Raw genomic sequence first — 226 nt, forward strand, 5'->3', positions numbered from 1 at the left:
AAAAAAAAAAAAAGGAGGGGGGGGGTGGTCAACAGTATGTAAATACAGTTGACTTGGGGTTAGAGACGTGTGGTCAGACAGGATAACAAGGTGATTTCAATAGAAAAGGGCACTGCATGCAGACAGACAGGCGTCGAGTCCCAACTACCCAAATGTGTATTTTCTTCCTCACCAGTCCATCACAGCGCTGACATACAGAGACAAACAACCACTCACACTCACACCT

Source organism: Seriola lalandi, unplaced genomic scaffold (assembly GCF_002814215.2).
Source record: "Seriola lalandi dorsalis isolate HSWRI2012SDOR001 ecotype SW California unplaced genomic scaffold, Sedor1 jcf7180002054883, whole genome shotgun sequence".
NCBI classification, from domain to species: domain Eukaryota; kingdom Metazoa; phylum Chordata; class Actinopteri; order Carangiformes; family Carangidae; genus Seriola; species Seriola lalandi.